This window comes from Papaver somniferum, unplaced genomic scaffold (assembly GCF_003573695.1).
Source record: "Papaver somniferum cultivar HN1 unplaced genomic scaffold, ASM357369v1 unplaced-scaffold_79, whole genome shotgun sequence".
NCBI classification, from domain to species: Eukaryota; Viridiplantae; Streptophyta; class Magnoliopsida; order Ranunculales; family Papaveraceae; genus Papaver; species Papaver somniferum.
This window is the reverse complement of record NW_020650859.1, coordinates 113923-138523: the sequence shown is the minus strand read 5'-3', so window position 1 is coordinate 138523 and position 24601 is coordinate 113923. Positions and strand designations below refer to the sequence as shown.

At 34.4% G+C, this 24601-nt stretch overlaps 1 long non-coding RNA gene across 1 annotated transcript in view; it reads left to right on the top strand.

Moving 5' to 3' along the window:
* The first annotated feature begins 15755 nt into the window (after positions 1 to 15755).
* LOC113344698 overlaps positions 15756 to 24601 on the top strand; it is an 18811-nt gene continuing 9965 nt past the window's right edge. Inside the window, exons 1-11 of the long non-coding RNA XR_003357904.1 lie at positions 15756 to 15966; positions 16431 to 16641; positions 16936 to 17073; positions 19162 to 19338; positions 19747 to 19843; positions 19875 to 20064; positions 20184 to 20471; positions 21515 to 21593; positions 21682 to 21837; positions 21923 to 22048; positions 22122 to 22190. This is a non-coding gene — a long non-coding RNA (uncharacterized LOC113344698). The remainder of the gene's footprint in view (positions 15967 to 16430; positions 16642 to 16935; positions 17074 to 19161; positions 19339 to 19746; positions 19844 to 19874; positions 20065 to 20183; positions 20472 to 21514; positions 21594 to 21681; positions 21838 to 21922; positions 22049 to 22121; positions 22191 to 24601) is intronic.

Genomic DNA, 24601 nt, shown 5'->3' with positions numbered 1-24601 from the left:
TCTAGGATCTGTTAGCCAATTTTCCACGTACTTGCTATTGGAGTTTGCGTTAATTTGCGAATCAACGGCATCCATAGAGCAACCAACCCAAGTCGATCTAGCAAAGTGGCACGTTCCGAATAGATGATCTTCTGTTTATGTCGCTTGATTATTACATAAAGGGCACTCATATGAAATTTCAGAGTTATGCGTGAGCTGCTAATTTGCTGGTAGTTGGAAGCGTTTTTTGAACTAGTTTCCAAATAAATAGTCTAATCCGAGGGATTGCTTGCATCTTCCATAATTTATTCCAAGGAAAATCAATAATATTCTCATTATCTGAATTTTGACTGATGAGTTAGTTATAGATGTTTTTAGCCATAAAATTCCCAAATTTATGATGTTTCCATGTGATTCTGTCTCTCTTCTCCATATTCGGAGTAATAGCTAAAAAATTTCCTTTATTTCTGGCGAGAAGAATATATTTAGTTTCCCGGTGTCCCACGACCTTTCAGTACTTAGTAGCTCTTGAACTTTTATGCGGTAATAGGTCTACTATGTCGTTTGGTTTATTTATTTTGTCTGTATTAGATATCCAATTGTCTTCCAAAATTTTTGTATTAGCTCCATTTTTCACTTGTCAGACAAAATTTCCTCTTATAAAATTGAGACCTTTTTGGATGCTTGTTCAAATCCAAGAGAGCTCATAATTTCTCGTTTGGTTACCTTTGTAATATTTTGCCTCTAGCAGTTTCTCCCACAATTGATCTTTTTTTTTATTATTACTTTGCTTGCTAGCTTCGTTAGAAGAGCTACGTTGAATTTGTAGGGAATTTTTTATTTCCAACAACCACCCCCCACAGATTTTGGTTTACACATGCCTGACCATGCCTTTTTCTTTTGACTTATCTTTTTTCCACTAAAAACCCCTTTGAATTTTGTCTAATTTATCTTTAGAAAGAGCTATCATTTGCATCTGATATGTCGGGTAAGCTTGGAGAATTGATTGAATTAGAAAAGTCCTTCCGGCTTGAGATAATAACTTTGGTTTCCATCCTTGTAAGGTATGATAATATCTTAGAAGAAGCGGTTCAAAATTCTCTTTTCAGTTTCTATAAAAAAAGAGGGGTGATCCGAGGTATCTGTCCTCTTTAGTCATTACTTTAAGGATTTTCGCAATAATTTTCCATGTTTGGGATGGATTTAAGCCTGAAATAGATACCTGATTTCTGTTGGATTGCCATTGGCCTCGTTATTTACCCTAACCTAGATAATATATCCAATTACTTTTTTTCTTCCCCTAGGTTTGCTTTGGTGAACAGAAAACAGTCATCAACGAAGAAAAGGTGGGAGATAATAGGGGCATTTTTATTTATTTTAATCCCTGATAACTTTTTGTCTTTTGTCTCCTTTTCGAGGAGTTTTGAGAGAATCTCCGTGCAAATTAGAAATAAATATGGAGATAATGGGTCACCCTATCTTAAATCCATTGAGTTGGAGAATTTTGGGCTCAGGGATCCATGTAAAAGGATGGAAAAAGAAGTTGTGGAAATGCACTGAGAAATGAGGTTTACCTATTCATCTTTAAACCCCAAAAAAAATAATTCTTTTTTAATAAAAGGTCACGCAACTATATCAAAAGCTTTGGATAAATGAATCTTGAGAGCTAGGAAACCCTTTTTCTTTTTGGAGGTTTTCATCGAGTGAAGCAGTTTATGAGGTATGATAATATTATCCATAATTTGCCTCCCTAATAAAAAAACATATTGATTTTGGGATATCAACCTATTTAAAAAGGGTTTTATTCGGTTGGTTAGGATTTTTGATATGAGTTTATAAATTTTATTGCTTAGGCTGATAGGTCTAAAATCTGTCGGAGTTTACGGAGTTGATATTTTTGGTATGAGAATAATGAACGAGTGGTTGAATTCTTTTTCCATAATCCCTATTCTGAATAAATCTTCCGTAGCCTTTATTATATCCAGACCTAATATATCCCTATTAGCTCTGAAAAACCCGGATGGAAACCGTCCGGGTCTGGAGCACCCCAAGGATTCATGTTAGAAAGAGTTGACCAAATTTCTTGTTTTAATGGCATTTGGGTTAAAGTTATGTTTTCCGAGTCTTAAATAAGGTTGGATTATTTATGATAAGTCCACATTGTAGTTTTTCATTTGCGAAGCTCCAATTTGTGTGAAATGGTTGATTAAAAGGGAATTTATTTCGTCTCGATCATAATTCCATAGGTTCTGTAAGAGAATGAATAACATTGATTTTCTTCCTATTTGAGGCAAAAGCATGGAAATATTCCGTATTTTGGTCATATTCTCCGAAGAATTTATCCCCTGAGAGTTGGTGATAGTAATCATTTCTAATTTCGTACCATTTCCCAGTTTAACATGAAGGTTTTTGAGAATACATATCTTGGACGAGATGTTTCCGTATTTATGAATGTTATCTATTTTTATTAAGGTTTCTAATATTTTTATGTTTAAATAGCCTTTTTGTTTGAGGTTTGAATCAGAAAGTATATGAGTATCGTCAGAGCCTATTCTTGTCTGGGCTTTTCTTTAAAAATTCGGTTTTGCTCTTTAGACCTTCAATTCCAGTCAGAACTAGACAGATAATGGCTCATTTGAAACCTTACATATCATAGAAAAATATCACGTGTAAGTATCCATAAAATATTTCACGCCGATTTTACGATAACAAAGCATTACAGATGCCTAGGCTTTTCTTTGAAAATTCGGTTTTGCTCTGTAGACCTTCAATTCCAGTCAGAACTAGAGAGATAATGGCTCATTTGAAACCTTACATATCATAGAACAATATCACGTGCAAGAATCCATAAAATATTTCACGCCGATTTTACGATAACAAAGCATGTAAAACTGCTTAGGCTTTTCTTTAAAAATTCGGTTTTGCTCTGTAAACCTTCAATTCCGGTCAGAACTAGACAGATAATGGCTCATTTGAAACCTTACATATCATAGAACAATATCACGTGCAAAAATCCATAAAATATTCAGGACGATTTTAAGATAAAAAAGCGTGTACAACTATTTATGCTTTTCTTTAAAAATTCGGTTTTCCCTTTAGACCTTCAATTCCAGTCAGAACTAGACAAATAATGGCTCATTTGAGACCTTACAGATCATTGAAAAATACCACGTGTAAGAATCCATAAAATATTTAAGGCCGATTTTACGATAACTAAGCGTGTACAGCTCTACCTATGCTTTCTTTAAAAATTCGGTTTTGCTCTTTAGACCTTCAATTACAGTCAGAACTAAACAGATAATGACTCATTTGAAATCTTACAGATCATAGAAAAGTATCACGCGTAAGAATCCATAAAATGTTTCAGGCCGATTTTACAATAACAAAGCGTGTACAACTGTCTAGGCTTTTCTTTAAAAATTTGGTTTTGCTCTTTAGACCTTCAATTCCAGTCAGAACTAGACATATATCGGCTCATTTGAAACCTTACAAATCATAGAAAAATATCACATGCAAGAATCCATAAAATATTTCAGTTCGATTTTACGATAACAAAGCGTGTACAACTGTCTAAGCTTTTCTTTAAAAATTCGGTTTTGCCCTTTAGACCTTCAATTCCAGTCGGAACTAGACAAATTATAGCACATTTGAGACCTTACAGAACATAGAAAAATATCACGTGTAAGAATCCATAAAATATTTCAGGCCGATTTTCCGATAACAAAACGTGTACAACTGTCTAGGTTTTTCTTTAAAAATTCGGTTTTGCTCTTTAGACCTTCAATTCCTGTCAGAACTAGACAGATAATGGCTCATTTGAAACCTTACATATCATAGAAAAATATCACGTGTAAGTAACCATAAAATATTTCACGCCGATTTTACGATAACAAAGCATTACAGATGCCTAGGCTTTTCTTTAAAAATTCGGTTTTGCTCTGTAGACCTTCAATTCCAGTCAGAACTAGAGAGATAATGGCTCATTTGAAACCTTACATATCATAGAACAATATCACGTGCAAGAATCCATAAAATATTTCAGGACGATTTTAAGATAAAAAAGCGTGTACGCTGTCTAGGCTTTTCTTTAAAAATTCGGTTTTTCTCTTTAAACCTTCAATTCCAGTCAGAACTAGACAGATAATGGCTCATTTGAAACCTTACAGATCATAGAAAATATCACGTGTAAGAATCCATAAAATATTTCACGCCGATTTTACGATAACAAAGCATGTAAAACTGCTTAGGCTTTTCATTAAAAATTCGGTTTTGCTCTGTAAACCTTCAATTCCGGTCAGAACTAGACAGATAATGGCTCATTTGAAACCTTACATATCATAGAACAATATCACGTGTAAGAATCCATAAAATATTTCAGGTCGATTTTACGATAACAAAGCGTGTACAGCTGTCTAAGCTTTTCTTTGAAAATTCGGTTTTGCCCTTTAGACCTTAGATTCCAGTCGGAACTAGACAAATAATGGCTCATTTGAGACCTTACAGATCATAGAAAAATATCACGTGTAAGAATCCATAAAATATTTCAGGACGATTTTACAATAACAAAGCATGTACAGCTGTCTAGGCTTTTCTTTACAAATTTGGTTTTCCTCTTTAAACCTTCAATTTCAGTCAGAACTAGACAGATAATGGCTCATTTGAAACCTTACAGATCATAGAAAAATATCGCGTGTAAGTATCCATAAAATATTTCACGCCAGTTTTACGATAACAAAGCATGTACAGCTAGGCTTTACATATCATAGAACAATATTTCACTCCTAGGCTTTTCTTTAAAAATTCGGTTTTGCTCTGTAGACCTTCAATTCTGATCAGAACTAGACAGATAATGGCTCATTTTAAACCTTACATATCATAGAATAATATCACGTGCAAGAATCCATAATATATTTCAGGACGATTTTAAGATAAAAAACCGTGTGCAACTGTCTTGGCTTTTCATTAAAAATTCTGTTTTACTCCTTAGACCATCAATTCCAGTCAGAACTAGAAAAATAATGGCTCATTTGAAACCTTACAGATCATAGAAAAATATCACGTGTAAGAATCCATTAAATGTTTCAGGACGATTTTACAATAACAAAGGGTGTACAGCTGTCTAGGCTTTTCTTTAAAAATTCGGTTTTGCTCTTTAGACCTTCAATTCCAGTCCGAACTAGACAGATAATGGTTTATTTGAAACCTTACAGATCATAGAAAAATATCACGTGTAAGTATGCATAAAATATTTCACGCCGATTTTACGATAACAAAGCATGTACAGCTGCCTAGGCTTCGGTTTTGCTCTGTAGACCTTCAATTCCAGTCAAAACTAGACAGATAATGGCTCATTTGAAACCTTACATATCATAGAACAATATCACGTGCAAGAATCCATAAAATATTTCAGGACGATTTTAAGATAAAAAAGTTTGTACAGTTGTCTAAGCTTTTCTTTAAAAATTCGGTTTTGCCCTTTAGACCTTCAATTTCAGTCGGAACTAGAAAAATAATGGCTCATTTGAGACCTTACAGATCATAGAAAAATATCACGTGTAAGAATCCATAAATATTTCAGGCAGATTTTACAATAACAAAGCGTGTACAACTGTCTAGGCTTTTCTTTAAAAATTCGGTTTTGCTCTTTAGACTTTAATTCCATTCAGAACTAGATATATAATAGCTCATTTGAAAATTTACATATCATACAAAAATATCACGTGTAAGAATCCATAAATTATTTCAGGCCGATTTTACGATAACAAAGCGTGTACAACTGTCTAGGCTTTTCTTTAAAAATTCGGTTTTGCTCTTTAGACCTTCAATTCCAGTCAGAATTAGACAGATAATGGCTCATTTGAAACCTTACAGATCATAGAACAATATCACATGCAAGAATCCATAAAATATTTCAGGTCGATCTTACGATAACAACGCGTGTACAATTGTCTAGGCATTTCTTTAAAAATTCGGTTTTGCTCTTTATACCTTCAATTCAAGTCGGAACTAGACAAATAATGGCTCATTTGAAACCTTACAGATCATAGAAAAATATCACGTGTAGGTATCCATAAAATATTTCACGCCGATTTTACGATAACAAAGCATGTACAATTGCCTAGGCTATTCTTTAAAAATTCGGTTTTGCTCTGTAGACCTTCAATTCCAGTCAGAACTAGACAGATAATGGCTCATTTGAAACCTTACATATCATAGAACAATATCACGTGCAAGAATCCATAAAATATTTCAGGACGATTTTAAGATAAAAAAGCGTGTACAACTGTCTAAGCTTTTCTTTAAAAAATACGGTTTTGCCCTTTAGACCTTCGATTCCAGTCGGAACTAGACAGATAATGGCTCAGTTGAGACCTTACAGATCATAGAAAAATATCACGTGCAATAATCCATAAAATATTTCAGGCCGATTTTACGATAACAAAGCATGTACAACTGTCTAGGCTTTTCTTTAAAAATTCGGTTTTGCTCTTTAGACCTTCAATTCCAGTCAGAACTAGATAGATAATGGCTCATTTGAAACCTTACATATCATAGAACAATATCACGTGTAAGAATCCATAAAATATTTCAGGTCGATTTTACGATAACAAAGCGTGTACAACTGTCTAAGCTTTTCTTTGAAAATTCGGTTTTGCCCTTTAGACCTTAGATTCCAGTCGGAACTAGACAAATAATGGCTCATTTGAGACCTTACAGATCATAGAAAAATATCACGTGTAAGAATCCATAAAATATTTCAGGACGATTTTACAATAACAATGCATGTACAAATTTGGTTTTCTTTACAAATTTGGTTTTCCTCTTTAAACCTTCAATTTCAGTCAGAACTAGACAGATAATGGCTCATTTGAAACCTTACAGATCATAGAAAAATATCGCGTGTAAGTATCCATAAAATATTTCACGCCGGTTTTACGATAACAAAGCATGTACATCTAGGCTTTACATATCATAGAACAATATTTCACTCCTAGGCTTTTCTTTAAAAATTCGGTTTTGCTCTGTAGACCTTCAATTCTGATCAGAACTAGACAGATAATGGCTCATTTTAAACCTTACATATCATAGAATAATATCACGTGCAAGAATCCATAATATATTTCAGGACGATTTTAAGATAAAAAACCGTGTGCAACTGTCTTGGCTTTTCATTAAAAATTCTGTTTTACTCCTTAGACCATCAATTCCAGTCAGAACTAGAAAAATAATGGCTCATTTGAAACCTTACAGATCATAGAAAAATATCACGTGTAAGAATCCATTAAATGTTCCAGGACGATTTTACAATAACAAAGGGTGTACAGCTGTCTAGGCTTTTCTTTAAAAATTCGGTTTTGCTCTTTAGACCTTCAATTCCAGTCCGAACTAGACAGATAATGGTTTATTTGAAACCTTACAGATCATAGAAAAATATCACGTGTAAGTATGCATAAAATATTTCACGCCGATTTTACGATAACAAAGCATGTACAGCTGCCTAGGCTTCGGTTTTGCTCTGTAGACCTTCAATTCCAGTCAGAACTAGACAGATAATGGCTCATTTGAAACCTTACATATCATAGAACAATATCACGTGCAAGAATCCATAAAATATTTCAGGACGATTTTAAGATAAAAAAGTTTGTACAGTTGTCTAAGCTTTTCTTTAAAAATTCGGTTTTGCCCTTTAGACCTTCAATTCCAGTCGGAACTAGAAAAAAATGGCTCATTTGAGACCTTACAGATCATAGAAAAATATCACGTGTAAGATCCATAAATATTTCAGGCAGATTTTACGATAACAAAGCGTGTACAACTGTCTAGGCTTTTCTTTAAAAATTCGGTTTTGCTCTTTAGACTTTAATTCCATTCAGAACTAGATATAATAGGTCATTTGAAAATTTACATATCATACAAAAATATCACGTGTAAGAATCCATAAATTTTTCAGGCCGATTTTACGATAACAAAGCGTGTACAGCTGTCTAGGCTTTTCTTTAAAAATTCGGTTTTGCTCTTTAGACCTTCAATTCCAGTCAGAATTAGACAGATAATGGCTCATTTGAAACCTTACAGATCATAGAAAAATATCACATGCAAGAATCCATAAAATATTTCAGGTCGATCTTACGATAACAACGCGTGTACAATTGTCTAGGCATTTCTTTAAAAATTCGGTTTTGCTCTTTATACCTTCAATTCAAGTCGGAACTAGACAAATAATGGCTCATTTGAAACCTTACAGATCATAGAAAATATCACGTGTAAGTATCCATAAATTATTTCACGCCGATTTTAGGATAACAAAGCATGTACAGTTGCCTAGGCTATTCTTTAAAAATTCGGTTTTGCTCTGTAGACCTTCAATTCCAGTCAGAACTAGACAGATAATGGCTCATTTGAAACCTTACATACTAGAACAATATCACGTGCAAGAATCCATAAAATATTTCAGGACGAATTTAAGATAAAAAAGCGTGTACAACTGTCTAAGCTTTCTTTAAAAAATACGGTTTTGCCCTTTAGACCTTCAATTCCAGTCGGAACTAGACAGATAATGGCTCAGTTGAGACCTTACAGATCATAGAAAAATATCACGTGCAATAATCCATAAAATATTTCAGGCCGATTTTACGATAACAAAGCATGTACAACTGTCTAGGCTTTTCTTTAAAAATTCGGTTTTGCTCTTTAGACCTTCAATTCCAGTCAGAACTAGATAGATAATGGCTCATTTGAAACCTTACATATCATAGAACAATATCACGTGTAAGAATCCATAAAATATTTCAGGTCGATTTTACGATAACAAAGCGTGTACAGCTGTCTAAGCTTTTCTTTGAAAATTCGGTTTTGCCCTTTAGACCTTAGATTCCAGTCGGAACTAGACAAATAATGGCTCATTTGAGACCTTACAGATCATAGAAAAATATCACGTGTAAGAATCCATAAAATATTTCAGGACGATTTTATAATAACAAAGCATGTACAGCTAGGCTTTACATATCATAGAACAATATTTCACGCCTAGGCTTTTTTTAAAAAATTCGATTTTGCTCTTTAGACTTTCAATTCCAGTCAGAACTAGACAAATAATGTCTCATTTGAGACCTTACAGATCATAGAAAAATACCACGTGTAAGAATCCATAAAATGTTTCAGGCCGATTTTACGATAAGAAAGCGTGTTTAACTGTCTAAGCTTTTCTTTAAAAATTCGGTTTTGCCCTTTAGACCTTCAATTCCAGTCGGAACTAGACAAAGAATGGCTCATTTTAGACCTTACAGATCATAGAAAAAAATCACGTGTAAGAATCCATAAAATATTTCAGTCTGATTTTACGATAACAAAGCGTGTACAGCTGTCTAGGCTTTTCTTTTAAAATTCAGTTTTGCTCTTTAGACCTTCAGTTCCAGTCAGAACTAGACAGATAATGGCTCATTTGAAACCTCACAGATTATAGAAAAATATCACGTGTAAGTATCCATAAAATATTTCACGCCGATTTTACGATAACAAAGCATGTACATCTGCCTAGGCTTTTCTTTAAAAATTCGGTTTTGCGCTATAGAACTTCAATTCCAGTCAGAACTAGACAGATAATGGCTCATTTGAAACCTTACATATCATAGAACAATATCACGTGCAAGAATCCATAAAATATTTCAGGACGATTTTATGATAAAAAAGCGTGTACTCTAGGCTTTTCTTTAAATATTCGATTTTGCTCTTTAGACATTCAGGTCCAGTCGGAACTAGACAGATAATGGTTATTTGAAACCTTACAGATCATAGAACAATATCACATGCAAGAATCCATAAAATGTTTCAGGCCGATTTTACGATAACAAAGCGTCTATAGTTGTCTAAGCTTTTCTTTAAAAATTTGGTTTTGCACTTTAGACCTTCAATTCCAGTCGGAACTAGGCAAATAATGGCTCATTTAAGACCTTACAGATCATAGAAAAATATCACGTGTAAGAATCCATAAAATATTTCAGGCCGATTTTACGATAACAAAGCGTGTACAACTGTCTAGGCTTTTCTTTAAAAATTTGGTTTTTCCCTGTAGACCTTCAATTCCAGTCGGAAGCAGACAAATAATGGCTCATTTGAGACCTTAAAGATCATAGAAAAATATCACGTGTAAGAATCCATAAAATATTTCAGGCCGATTTTACGATAACAAATCGTGTACAACTGTCTAGGCTTTTCTTTAAAAATTCGGTTTTGCTCTTTAGACTTTAATTCCATTCAGAACTAGATATATAATAGCTCATTTGAAAATTTACATATCATACAAAAATATCACGTGTAAGAATCCATAAATTATTTCAGGCCGATTTTACGATAACAAAGCGTGTACAGCTGTCTAGGCTTTTCTTTAAAAATTCGGTTTTGCTCTTTAGACCTTCAATTCCAGTCAGAATTAGACAGATAATGGCTCATTTGAAACCTTACAGATCATAGAACAATATCACATGCAAGAATCCATAAAATATTTCAGGTCGATCTTACGATAACAACGCGTGTACAATTGTCTAGGCATTTCTTTAAAAATTCGGTTTTGCTCTTTATACCTTCAATTCAAGTCGGAACTAGACAAATAATGGCTCATTTGAAACCTTACAGATCATAGAAAAATATCACGTGTAAGTATCCATAAAATATTTCACGCCGATTTTACGATAACAAAGCATGTACAGTTGCCTAGGCTATTCTTTAAAAATTCGGTTTTGCTCTGTAGACCTTCAATTCCAGTCAGAACTAGACAGATAATGGCTCATTTGAAACCTTACATATCATAGAACAATATCACGTGCAAGAATCCATAAAATATTTCAGGACGATTTTAAGATAAAAAAGCGTGTACAACTGTCTAAGCTTTTCTTTAAAAATACGGTTTTGCCCTTTAGACCTTCAATTCCAGTCGGAACTAGACAGATAATGGCTCATTTGAGACCTTACAGATCATAGAAAAATATCACGTGCAATAATCCATAAAATATTTCAGGCCGATTTTACGATAACAAAGCATGTACAACTGTCTAGGCTTTTCTTTAAAAATTCGGTTTTGCTCTTTAGACCTTCAATTCTAGTCAGAACTAGATAGATAATGGCTCATTTGAAACCTTACATATCATAGAACAATATCACGTGTAAGAATCCATAAAATATTTCAGGTCGATTTTACGATAACAAAGCGTGTACAGCTGTCTAAGCTTTTCTTTGAAAATTCGGTTTTTCCCTTTAGACCTTAGATTCCAGTCGGAACTAGACAAATAATGGCTCATTTGAGACCTTACAGATCATAGAAAAATATTTCACGCCTAGGCTTTTTTTTTTAAATTCGATTTTGCTCTTTAGACTTTCAATTCCAGTCAGAACTAGACAAATAATGTCTCATTTGAGACCTTACAGATCATAGAAAAATACCACGTGTAAGAATCCATAAAATGTTTCAGGACGATTTTACGATAAGAAAGCGTGTTTAACTGTCTAAGCTTTTCTTTAAAAATTCGGTTTGCCATTTAGACCTTCAATTCCAGTCGGAACTAGACAAAGAATGGCTCATTTTAGACCTTACAGATCATAGAACAATATCACGTGCAAGAATCCATAAAATATTTCAGGCTCATTTTACGATAACAAAGCGTGTACAGTTGTCTAGGCTTTTCTTTTAAAATTCAGTTTTGCTCTTTAGACCTTCAGTTCCAGTCAGAACTAGACAGATAATGGCTCATTTGAAACCTCACAGATCATAGAAAAATATCACGTGTAAGTATCCATAAAATATTTCACGCCGATTTTACGATAACAAAGCATGTACATCTGCCTAGGCTTTTCTTTAAAAATTCGGTTTTGCTCTATAGAACTTCAATTCCAGTCAGAACTAGACAGATAATAGCTCATTTGAAACCTTACATATCATAGAACAATATCACCTGCAAGAATCCATAAGATATTTCACGATAACAAAGCATGTACAGCTGCCTAGGCTTTTCTTTAAAAATTCGGTTTTGCTCTTTAGACCTTCAATTCCAGTCGGAACTAGACAAATAATGGCTCATTTGAAACCTTACATATCATAGAACAATATCACGTGCAAGAATCCATAAAATATTTCAGGACGATTTTATGATAAAAAAGCGTGTACTCTAGGCTTTTCTTTAAATATTCGATTTTGCTCTTTAGACATTCAGGTCCAGTCGGAACTAGACAGATAATGGTTATTTGAAACCTTACAGATCATAGAACAATATCACATGCAAGAATCCATAACATGTTTCAGGCCGATTTTACGATAACAAAGCGTCTATAGTTGTCTAAGCTTTTCTTTAAAAATTTGGTTTTGCACTTTAGACCTTCAATTCCAGTCGGAACTAGGCAAATAATGGCTCATTTAAGACCTTACAGATCATAGAAAAATATCACGTGTAAGAATCCATAAAATATTTCAGGCCGATTTTACGATAACAAAGCGTGTACAACTGTCTAGGCTTTTCTTTAAAAATTTGGTTTTGCCCTGTAGACCTTCAATTCCAGTCGGAAGCAGACAAATAATGGCTCATTTGAGACCTTAAAGATCATAGAAAAATATCACGTGTAAGAATCCATAAAATATTTCAGGCCGATTTTACGATAACAAATCGTGTACAACTGTCTAGGCTTTTCTTTAAAAATTCGGTTTTGTTGTTTAGACCTTCAATTCCAGTCAGAATTAGACAAATAATGGCTTATCTGAAACCTTACAGATAATAGAAAAATATCACGTGTAAGAATCCATAAAATATTTCAGGACGATTTTACGATAAAAAAACGTGTAGAGTTTGTCTAGGCTTTTCTTTAAAAATTTGGTTTAGCTCTTTAGACCTTCAATTCCAGTCGAAACTAGACAAATAATGGCTCATTTGAAACCTTACAGATCATAAAAAATATCACGTGTAAGAATCCATAAAATATTTCAGAACGATTTTACGATAACAAAGCATGTATAACTGTCTAGGCTTTTCTTTAAAAATTCGGTTTTTCTCATTAGACCTTCAATTCCAGTCAGAACTAGAAACATAATGGCTCATTTGAGACCTTACAGATCATAGAAAAATATCACGTGTACGTATCCATAAAATATTTCACGCCGATTTTACGATAACAAAGCGTGTACATCCTAAACTTTTCTTTTAAAATTCGGTTTTGCTCTATAGACCTTCAATTCCAGTAAGAACTAGACAGATAATGGCTCATTTGAAACCTTACATATCATAGAACAATATCACGTGCAAGAACCCATAAAATATTTCAGGCCGATTTTAAGATAAAAAAGCGAGTACAACTGTGTAGGCATTTCTTTAAAAATTCGGTTTTGCTCTCTAGACCTTCAATTCCAGTCGAAACTAGACAAAGAATGGCTCATTTGAAACCTTACAGATTATAGAAAAATATCACGTGTAAGAATCCATAAAATATTTCAGGACGATTTTACGATAACAAAGTGTGACCAGCTGTCTAGGCTTTTCTTTAAAAATTCGGTTTTGCTATTTAGACCTTCAATTCCTGTCAGAACTAGACATATAATGGCTCATTTGAAACCTTACATATCATAGAACAATATCACGTGTAAGAATCCATAAAATATTTCAGGCCGATTTTACGATAACAAAGTGTGTCCTGCTGTCTAGGCTTTTCTTTAAAAATTCAGTTTTGCTCTTTAGACCTTCAATTCCAGTCAGAACTAGACATATAATGGCTCATTTGAAACCTTACTATCATAAAAAAATATCACATGCAAGAATCCATAAAATATTTCAGGCCGATTTTACGATAAAAAAGCGTGTACAGCTGTCTAAGCTTTTCTCTAAAAATTCTATTTTCCCTTTAGACCTTCAATTCCAGTCGGAACTAGACAAATAATGGCTCATTTGAGACCTTACAGATCATAGAAAAATATCACGTGTAAGAATCCCTAAAATATTTTAGGCCGATTTTACGATAACAAAGCGTGTACAGTTGTTTAGGCTTTTCTTTAGAAATTCGGTTTTGCTCTTTAGACCTTTAATTCCAGTCGGAACTAGACAAATCATGGCTCATTTGAGACCTTACAGATTATAGCAAAATATCACGTGTAAGAATCCATAAAATATTTCAGGCCGATATTACGATAACAAAACGTGTACAACTATTTAGGCTTTTCTTTAGAAATTCGGTTTTGCTCTTTAGACCTTCAATTCCAGTCGGAACTAGTCAAATAATGGCTCATTTGAGACCTTACATATCATAGAAAAATATCACGTGTAAGAACCCATAAAATATTTCAGGCCGATTTTACGATAACAAAGCGTGTACATCTGTCTAGGCTTTTCTTTAAAAATTCGGTTTTTGCTCTTTATACCTTCAATTCATGTCAAAACTGGACAAATAATAGAAAAATATCACGTGTAAGTATCCATAAAATATTTCAGGGCGATTTTACGATAACAAAGCGTGTACAACTGCCTAGGTTATTCTTTAAAAAATCGTTTTTGCTCTTTAGACTTTCAATTCAGTCAGAACTAGACATATTATGGCTAATTTGAAACCTTACAGATCATAGAACAATATCACGTGTAAGAATACATAAAATATTTCAGGCCGATTTTACGAAAACAAAGCGTGTACAGCGTCGTCTAGGTTTTTTCTCTTTAAAAATTCAGTTTCTCTTTAGACCTTCAATTCCAGTCAGAACTAGAAAAATAAGGCTCATTTAAACCTTACAGATCATAGAAATATCACGTGTAAGAATCCATAAAATGTTTCAGGCCGATTTTACGATAACAAAGCGTGTAGCTGTCTACGCTTTCCTTAAAAATTCAGTTTTGCTCTTTAGACATTCAATTCCAGTCATAACTAGAAAAATAATGTCTCATTTTAAACCTACAGTTCATAGAACAATATCACGTCTAAGAATCCATAAAATATTTCAGGCCGATTTTACGATAACAAAGCGTGTTTGCTGTTTAGGCTTTTCTTTAAAAATTCGGTTTTTGTGTTTAGACCTTCAATCTAGTCGGAACTAGACAAATAATGTCTCATTTGGCACCTTACAGATCATAGAAAAATATCACGTGTAAGAATCCATAAAATATTTCAGGCCGATTTTATGATAACAAAGCGTGTACAACTGTCTAGGCCTTTCTTTATAATTCGGTTTTTCTCTTTAGACCTTTAATTCCAGTCAGAACTAGACAAATAATGGCTCATTTGAAACCTTACAGATCATAGAAAAATATCACGTGTAAGAATCCATAAAATATTTCAGGCCGATTTTACGATTATAAAGCGTGTACAACTAGCTGTCTAGGCTTTTCTTTAAAAATTCGGTTTTGCTCTTTAGACCTTCAATTCCAGTCAGAACTAGACAAAATGGCTCTTGAGACCTTACAGATCATAGAAAAATACCCGTGTAAAATCCACAAAATATTTCAGGCCGTTTTTACGATAACAAAACGTGTACAGTTGTCTAGGCTTTTCTTTAAAAATTCGATTTGCTCTTTAGACCTTCAATTCCAGTCAGAACTAGATAAATAACGGAAAAAAGATGTCTAACCGGCCGGTTGCTTTTTATAGTTATAGACATGAATTACCAAACGGTGGGCGGGTGGCTGGGTGCCTTTCTCTGTGGCATTACTAATCGAATCTTTGGGCTTCTCATCATGGGGCTCACCTAATGAATAAAACGTCTCGGCTAGAGCATTTCACTCTAGCACACTCAAACCTACTACCCAAATGAAAAACCTTTCTGAACCTAAATCTCAGTCTTCAATCTCCGCAACTCCATCTCCACCGTCTTCCGCTAATCAGCACCACCACCTATCTCTGCAAATCCATCTTCACTGTCTAACTCTGAACTCAAAAGTCAAAATTCTTCTGAAGAAATTGTGCCCTAAATTGAAGAAATCGTCGCCACCGATTGAAGAAACGATCTGATTTCTGAAGCAAAGAAAATCCAAGGTTTATTTCTTTCTCGTGATTTATTTGTGATTTTCATCATTATTTTGCTATTCTTCTAAGATTTTAGCAGATTTTGTCTTCTTATTCTAGGGTTTTCATAGTATAACAAAACCTCCATCCTACGTTTTCTGCCTAATTTTTCTTCGATCAGGTGGTAGATTACTAATCGCCCGTGTCATTTTTCCTATAGAACTTCTTAAAACCAAATGATTTTGAATTCTGCGATAAAAATCTTAGCCCACAAAACCACTTCTTATTCCGCTTCTTATAATCCAGTTTGTACTTATAGCTGATGTTAGGGTGATGCTTAGTGAATTGCATTGTCGATTTTGGTTTGAATTTTATATTTTCTGGGGGAATTAGGGTTTGATGGTTGTTAGACAATTTCTTACTACTCGTGTTTGATCTTTAGGTGGTTAGTTGTGATACATTTTTTCATTTTGTTAATGATATGGTTTGGACAGGATAAATGGAGGAGTATGATGTAGCTGCAACTGGTGAGGGTTTTAGGCCGGAAATTAAGGCACCAGCAGCAACCATAGAATCCATCTTTCAATCTCCTTCATCCCCTAAAACTGCTGAGGAGGCAAAAAATACAGTAAAGCTTAGGATCTTACAGTAAACACGCCAGATGGGAAGCCTCCACTTAGTAGGTGTTAACTATTTCACAGAGAAGTAAGAAGATTATGAATGTGTTTTTGTTCACTTCTCTGCTGTTTTGGTGAATTGTAGTTCTAAGCATGTAGTTATCCTTACTTCTTTAAACTTGGTATGGACCTAGCTGATACTTTTTACTTAAGTAGTGGGTTGGGTACACACATGTACTCAGATGCCCTTTGTAAACTTCCTTAAATGAGGCATATGTTGTTTTATCGTTTAACCCTAACTAATTTCCTCATTTCCCTATCAATTCTTCCTCCTCTTTCTTCATTTTCATCTGATTTCTACAATTTCTCATTTTCATTTTAGATCCATGGGAGCATGTACTGGGAGTGGGACTTGGAGCTGTATTCGTAAATCAGTTGGTCAAATGGGATGCTCAGCTTCAAGTTGATCTTCACAAGATGCTCGACGAAGCTAAGGCTGCAAATGAACGTCGCTACTTTGGTATTGTTCTCTTTTTCATTTTATTTTAGTCTCCAATCAATTTTGCACTCTTAATCTGTTTATGTCTTTTCACTAGTTAGCTATTTTCCTGAATGATAGATCAGTTGTGTCATGAAACAAAATGCCCTCAATAACTGCAGTTTTGCACTTGAAATACTTCAAATCTGTGTTAGCCTTCTTTTTAGATGTCTTTCAAGATTATCCCGCCTTGGTAGGCGCTGCTTCTTTTGTCCAAAGGAAGATTCTGAAAGTATTAGCAATTTGCATATGTACAGAATAGAGTTACCATTCAAGTCACTGGCTTTATCAACACTGAATGTTTTTGAGTTCGAATGAATAATAACTATAAAATAAGGTCCTTAGAAACACTCGAATGAATAATACAATAAAAAAACAAATAATTGATTTTAAAATAGTGAAGAAGATGTTGATTATCTGTGTTATTTAATTAATGAGAGAGTGCTCTCGTTTTAGGTAGACCTGGAACAGTTAACAGTGTAACTCTTAAAGCCATGGCCACATTGAAAGTCATGGAACTCAGACCTATGGAATTGGAGGAGGAGCTTGATGCACAAACCATACCTGAAATTCAGTGTAAATTTTTTGATAGACAAATAATGATTCTCTTGCAAACAAGAAATGCAACGTACCTGAAGTTCAGTGTAAAAAATTAAGATAGAACAACATTTTAGAAGAAGTTAGGTTGCTACATACCTTGGTTCATGCCAATTTTATAATAAGCATATAAGGGTCAAAAGAGCAGAGAATGCTTGGTTTCACTACGAAGGTTTCATAGATGTTGATAAGAAATGAAGTTGATACACTAACTCTAGTCCCCATTTTCCGGTTAAAAACTCATGAAACAGCAATAATTTAAAACTTAAAGATGTATATGGTGGATTAGAAGACGCATCAAATGTAAGTGTAATTATTTGGTTGAGTATGTGTGAAATAAAATGTAGCTGAACTTTCATATGTAAATCCAATATTATATTCATGTTCTTGACTCCCTTCAAAAGACCCCTCAAATCTTGTCTATGTGTAATCTTTTCACGAGGAATGTTTCCAAATTTAAGCAACCAACCAAAGGGATGGCATATCAAGATGTTGCTTATTTGTGAATTCCAGAACTAACTCTGTTCACATACTTACGCCTATATCACTCCTTTTTGGAGGCAAATGTTTCAATTCTGTGAAATTGACGGTTCACATAGTTTAGCCAGTAGAACGAATAAAGAGTTTGAGTCTGTTTCACATCAACTGTCCACATGTTTGTTGAAATTCTGATTAACTCACTCACTGTTTCAGAATTCTGATAAATTCTGAAATTAGTTTTAGTACTTAGTACTTGAACCTTGAAATTGAGCATTATGAGTTGAATTTTTTTTATATATGTTGTGAAAACAAGTTCCAGGAGGTTTTTGGAAACAAGTTTTATCATATCTATAAAAAACGCCACTTATAAGTGAAGCTTTTTTTTCACAATGGAACGATGTTTTCCCCTATGATTTATATTTATATAGTTTGATTTTTTCCTTTTGTTTTCTGTATAGTTGCAGAGTTTGTATGGAAAATCCTAACTCTTAAAACTATTTCCTGTCGAGGCATGAGGATGCCACAGTAAAACTTATTGATTTTGGTCTTTCTGGCTTTGTTAGACCTGATATTGCCTTTTATATTCTTGATTGTGTTGTTGCTATCATGTTATCTTTCTCCCTGGACCAACATAATTTTCAATGTGGGCTTGTTGTGTTCCTCAAACTTTAGTGATCTTCATCTTAGCACCGTAGTATATGTCTTAGGATTTTGGATTTTCAATGTGGTATTTACTGGTTATATTAAGAGTTTGCATTTGTTTAATTTACTTAAGCGATCTTATTGCAATTACTGCTTGAGAAGAGAACATTCTAAACTAGCTTCTAGTCAGAGAGCATGCCTTTTGACTCTGTCGACTGAGTAGATAGAGGCAATGGTTTGGAAAGCACGTTTGCATATCATGTGTTCACTGCAGAGTTAACACCCAATGATTCAATTATATTATAATCTAAGTAAACTCTTACTGTCTTTGTTGTGTGCTTTTCCCCTCAGAGATGCTGATATTACAGTGGGAGAAGTTATCAGTGGGAGAAGATAAAGAGTTGATGAATATCATTCTTGCCTGTCATGGAGAAAATACAGGAGATGAAAGGGAACCTGGTACGAAATGTTGCTGTGTGGAAGACGTTGGATTTGTTAAATGACAATGCTTTTAGCCATTTAATGGAGGTCAGTTGTCTGTTTCTTTGAGTACAGAAACATTTGTATTTTTATGTACTTTACGATTCCAACCTCTCTATGGTTTGACGTGTCGGATAGTTGAAAATTTCTGCTGTAAAAGAGCTGATCACATTGTCAACTGCTAAAAATTGTAAACTATCATAACAGATTGCCAAAAGAGTAAAACCATGGTCTCTCGATGCCCTACTATGTTTAATTTTACAGTTCTACAGTCTCACTTTCAGTTATCTTGATTCATTGTGCTAGATTCTTTTTTATTTAGGCGAGAATTATAAATATCATGATTACAGAAGGATCACACTTGACTTTCGGTAGTAGTTAGGTTAAATATCATATATGTCTTCCAGTGAACAATTGGAGCTTGTAATCTTAACATTGGGTTTAATAATGATGCAGACAAGGAGGCGAGTCTTGATTAAGCTTTTAATTGAATCTCCTGGTCCAAGGTCTCCCGGCACAAAAGTTTCCAGGTACAAAGGTCTCCAGAACAGAGGTCTCCAGGTACAAAGGTCTCCAGAACAGAGGTCTCCAGGACAGAGGCTTCGGTCTCTGTGTCTGGTGGGCCGCTGCACCCTGTCAGGCCGATTTGCCTGGTTGGCCGCTGCGTCCTGGCGGCCCGATGTGCCTGGTGTGCCGTTGGCCGGGTTGGCCAATGCGTCAGGTGGTTAGCTGGGAAATAGAGCTGCAATATGTGAGCAGTTTTGTCCAGGACAGGTATTGACATGCAACTGGTTTAACCGATTAAGGTCGTAAAGTGTGTATGAATATGTAATTTCAAAACTGTACATACCAACTTTCTCCTTGGCATAATTCGTCATTTTTATTTCCTCCAGTGGACCTACTCGTGCGAGTTAAACAAGCACCAGAGTTCAAGGATAATGAAGAGCAAGTGCTAGTAGCCAGCCGGGGGTATTTCAGCCCCTGGTAAGTTCCTTTTTCCTTTTTTTTTTCCTATATTCTTTCTTTACAGTTTAATTTGGAAATTTGTGGAAAACAAAAAGTAACCTCTATTTTACTTTGTGCGAGGGCAACAAAAGCAACAATGATCAATTTCAATTAAGGGCAATCAAAACAAATCAAGTATAGAACCGCCAGTGATGGAAGAAATTCCTCAAATGCAGGTATGGTATAGCTTGATGAGCTGTTTGTATGAGAGTTCTTTATTTTTACATGTTGGGATTTAAAGTTCATATTAAGGCTAGGTGCTGTCAAGTTTAATATGTACAACTATTTTTTAGGTGCTATAATACGCTTAGGTATAACTTACGTCAACGATTAGGTGACTGTATATCTTTAGAAACTCGAAATTGACATGGAAGTAAATGAAGACCCTCATATGTGATATAATAAGAAATGATTGCAATTCTATATTATGACTAGAAAGTAGCAAATCAAAATCAAAATCTAGTCCATATGCGGAAGAGAGGGATAATTCACACGGAACATGATCCCTTGATTGATAGACTCGAACAAGGAACCACTTGAGCTGCTGCTGGTTCGTGATGATTTTTATTAGTAAAAAGTAAAAGTAAATACAAAAAAACAGTGAAGGATTTGAGATGCGAGGTAAAAACCTTGAGAGGGAGAATATGAACCACACAATTCACAGTAACAGATAAAAGGAAAAAGAAATGGCGCGGTTTTGCCTTTTATGGCTAAAACCCCAATTCGATCTCAGAATTTGATCATACCAAAAAAGGATAAATTTTTTTTTGGCCTCTGGTTTATTAGAAATTAGAATTTAATGGAAGAAATTATGATCCATAGAGAGTTAGACAAGGAAGAGAAAAGAGGAGGAGAGGAAGCTCAGCTTAGATTTCAGATTCACACTCTACTTCTTCATTATTCTCTGTATGTATCTCATTTCCCCCCAATTGTATAATTAAGCTTCCATTATTAGTATAAAAGATGGAAATTCATTATGTTGTTTTGTCATTTGATCCATTTTCCTAATATGGGTTTGGATTAGATTCATCAATTAGGTTCTGCTTCAATAAAAAATCAATTAGGTTCTTGTTGGGGATTTTTTTTTTTGTGAAACCCTAGCTGCAATTTTAGATCTTTGTAGTATAAAACACTACTTGTTGTTTGTAATATTTCTCTTTGTTTCGTGATTCTTGTAGTTGTTTGTGGTTAAAAGTAAGTAATTTTCTGTTTCCTGTAGAGATAGACATGACAAACAAGGGGAATTATAAGAGAAACAAGAAGAAGAGGGCAAAATTAATGAAAGATAAGGCAAGGGGGTATGTATAAATCTCTCTTCATACTATTATTTGACCTCAATTTCGTCACCGTAATATTTATTTGGACATCAGTTACTTGTTGTTGCAGACATACATGACCAGCAGCCTAAGTTCTGTATTGTATGATTGTATCGAAGATGAAAATGATAGTGAAGATGATGAAGAAGATTGTGATTATGTAGATGAAGTGGCCTCGAAAAGGCTACCAGATTCTTGGGACCCTGAAGAAATACATATGCTAAGGGTCAGTTTGAGTTTCTTATACTTGTTTCTGGCGGGATATGCTTATAACAAAACTCAAAAACTGTCCTAATTTCCCAATTGTGCAGGAAGCCTTTCATTATCTTGTAAAAGATGATAAGAAGAAACCATGGAAGGAAATGTTGGAATATGGACATGATGTCTTCCATGCTGGTCGTACCAATGAGGATCTAAGGTCAAAGTGGAAGTATATGGTGAATCACGGCCAATGGAAGGACGTTTTTTTGTTTTTTTCCTCATTTAAATGGAATCTAATCTAAACGACAGAATTGGCACAACAATCACCTTCTCAAAATCCATTGTCCTTGAAATCACATTGAGCATCAGCATCTAAAGGTTCATTCTTAGCTAGCTAATTGAGTTGAGGCAGCTGCTAAGAACTTCTTCGTGCAATAGCTGACTCCATTCGAAGTTGGGCTTCACATAATCTGCATCTGAAGGTATCTGGAAGTGTGGTGCTTAACAATCTTAAAATTCTGCAGTAGTACATCTGTAACATCTCACAGGCCAAAGACACATAGGTTTGGTGCGCCCAGTAAAAGACCCACCCAAGGTAATTGAAGCTGGAATTCAAATTCAAATTTACTGTCTGTAATTTGTGACCAAGTGTTAATATTTAAAAATACAACAACAACTAGCACAATCCGCATGACCAAAAAGAAGCCAACAAAAGAAAGACACATGTCCAAAATTTTGAAATTCAAAAATTGGCGGGAAAATTCGTACAGGTAGTAACATTTGACTTTGACCATTCTTTTAATAATAATAACCTTACTTTACTCTTTTTCTTATCTCTTGTCTATATATTCAAAAATTGGGTTTTCTATGGGATTGTCACTGATTATTCTTCTCTTGTCTTTGTTTTGCAGGAGAGATAGATAGATAGAATAGATGAAGCTCATGGAAACTCTGATTATTTTGAATCTGAGGTGATCTCATCTCATCCCTTCTTATCCTTATCTCTTATTCTCTTTATTCCCCCATCTTATTTCAGATCTGGTTGTTTCTCTTTTGGTTTTATCTCACAGGGGTTGCTGCTGGAGAGGAAGGAGCTTGGAAGCCATGATATAGCAAACCCCCCTTAGATCTAGCTACTTTCAGATTTTGGTGACTACTTTATCCTTTTGCCTCTTCTCCAAATGTTTGTTTTCTTTCTTGTTCACTAAATATGGAGTTTTTTTGGGTTTGGAGTATCAAGAATATGAATGCATGATGAAACAGTTCACTAAAATGTGTTTTGTAGAGTATTTCCTTACTTTTAGCTTGATTTGGACTGTTTTCTTAGATAACTTCACTTGTTAATTTAAGATGTGTGTTTTGTAAATTTTTGCTTGATTTTCATTGATTATTTGATTTTTTTTAGACGATTTCACATGTTATTAGGTCTGAAGATTGTAAATCTGAACCCCCAAAGTAATCAATTGAATTTGTGTTAAATGCATCTTCACTTGTGATTTTCCCATGTTGTGAATTTGTTAATACTGTGGTGTTGTGTTAGTCATGGCTCTTTATTTTTCTTTCCTTGTTCAATTGTTCAGATGTCTTGAGTCTAATGGTTAAATTTACACCTATTGTACATATACAATGTTAGTTACTAGCTAGACCCACCATCTTTGATGCTGTAGTTGTTGTCATCTTTCTTTTTCGTTCAATAAACATTGATTAGAGTTTTTTCTTAGTTTTACAAAAATGATAGACTGTTTTGTTTCTATCTTTTTTATATTGAGTATAAGAAATAGGATTGCACGTTAAACCTGTTAATTAACATGTCTCTCGTACTAGTTTATCAATTGAACTTTAATGTCTGTCATCTTGTATGTATTGAACTCGGCTTATGTATCTTTACAGAAAAAAGGCACTTCACTGATCAAAAAAAAATGGCACTTAGTTCACAATTGGGTGCTGATGTTAACCATTAAGCACATGGTAGACCACCACTCAGTTTTATCGAATTGATAGGTGCGCTGCTCAGTTTCGGAAATTGAGCGGTGCAATGGCAGGCCACCACTTCGTTCCGCAGAATGAGTGTGCACTGCTCAGTCCCGGGTACTGAGCGGTGCAATGGCAGGTCACCGTCAGTTCCTAAAACTGAGAGGTCCAAAGCTATGTGTCTAATGGAGAACGTCACACTTAATGGAACTGAGCAGCTTCCGGACAAATGAAACTATTGGAAAACAGGTAAATGAGCTTCTCTTTTCCTCCTTTTCTTTTTTTTTTGTCGTTTTTCTTTCGTATTTTATTGAAATCACTGTTGGAAGTCTGGTACACAGCAAGGCAGTGATACTCCCCATGTAGTTCAGCTACAGCTGCTGAAACATAGCTAAGTCTGATTCTTGGGTAACGTTTCAACGTAAATAGCCATGTTTAGCTTTTGTTATATTGCTGACTTTGGTACTCTGCTAGTATATTTAGGTGCACATTCTTAACACTCTCAATGTATACTTAAATTGCCCTTATATTTCTAGAATGCCTGAGTTTCTATTTTGCTTGGTACATGTCTATCATTTTGTTCAAGGTTTCTGCCCCTTCTTCCGATGACTGTCAGGTCAGTACATTTTTGCCTTAACAAAGATATTTGTTTCTAACTTGAGTGTTGCTTTTGTTTTTGTTTTTTGCAGGTCTTGCCTTTGCATTCCTAACTCTAACTCTATGTTTATTAACACTTATGATCATGTTTATTATGTTTTGCATAAAATTGTTTCTAACTTGATCATTGGAGTATCTTTTTTTTTTTTTTTTTTTTTTTT